Consider the following 1,342-nt stretch of genomic DNA (forward strand, 5'->3'; position numbering starts at 1 on the left):
CCCCCCCCCGGGATGTACTTTGCAGGGGCTGAGCGGACCCACCTTTCCCAAAATTTGCTTCTAGCAAACCACCTTTAGATTTTAAAAGCCCGTCGGCGACCTGCAGGAGCCGAGCTGGGCTGAGGGAGATGAAGGGCAGCGAAAGGGCTGGTGGCTCTCGGCGTGGGTGACAGAGGTGTCCCCCGGCCCCTCCATGAGCATGTGCTGCGCTGCGTCTTCATAGCCAAAACTGAGATTGGCTCCAGCGTCCAAGCTGGGGGGGGGCTGGTTGAGTTTTAGGGCTGGTTTCGGCTATCTTGGGAGGGTTGGGAGCACGTCTCGGCCATCCCGGCTCCTCTGACCGGCCGGACGCCATGTTTTGGCCTGGGCTGAGCTGCACCGGGTGGGATTCCCACCTCCCCAACCCCCTTGGATTTATTTTTTTTTTAAATCTTCCCCCTCTCCGCATCACTGAGCGGAGGAGGGAGTTTATTGCTGACTCCCACCACGCCGTCCACCCAAAACCATCACCCCATCCCTCGCCCCTCTCGGTGGGTGTCTCCCCCTTTGGGGCCATCGTATTGAGGGGGGGGAAGGTGGGAACCAGGGGGAGAAAAAGCAACTCCTGCGCAGCGCTGCCCAACTGCAGGAGAAGGTGGTTTGCAGGAGAGATGGTATGGTGGTACATCTCCCTGACCCATAGATGGACCATCCTCAAAGAGACCTGTGGGCTCGGTGGCTTATGGCCACTCTGAGCACCCCGAGAGGTGGCCCAGCCTCCGGCCAGCTTTGGCTTTAAGCCCGCTTGGGGGAGATGAGCCCGTCGGCCACCGTGCCCTTCCCACCGACTCAGCTGAGCCCTCCACCCCTCGGGTCAACCTCTGTGAAGCAATTTGGCCCCCAGAGGCTCCTCCACCACCCCCGATGCGATGCTCCGTGCTCACGCCTCTCGTTAAAAGGTTGTTGCAGCCACAGCCGCAGTCACCCCAACAGACTACGCACCACCGCTCCTATCCGAATGCAGGTTTTATTTTTTTTTTTATTCATCTTTCTCCATTTGAAGCTATTTTCTTTTTAAGTTATACAAATGGCACTTACAAAAAAATAATAATAAAAAAAAAACCCAACCCCCCCAAAAAAAAAAATTAGGAACAAACCCAAAACTTAAAATTTTTGGAGTGAGATGTTTTCAGAGAGTCACGACACCCGATAAGAGGAGACAGGAGAGATGTTGACCTAGTGTCACACGGAAGAAGCCGGAGCGGGAAGAGTTACACGGTTCGAACTGCGACAGGGGGGGACGGGGAGGAGGTGACACGGGGTGGGGGGGGAGGGGGGGGGAGGCCAGCGAAAAGGGTGTGCC

Source organism: Charadrius vociferus, unplaced genomic scaffold (genome assembly GCF_000708025.1).
Source record: "Charadrius vociferus isolate BGI_N301 unplaced genomic scaffold, ASM70802v2 scaffold787, whole genome shotgun sequence".
Lineage (NCBI taxonomy): Eukaryota > Metazoa > Chordata > Aves > Charadriiformes > Charadriidae > Charadrius > Charadrius vociferus.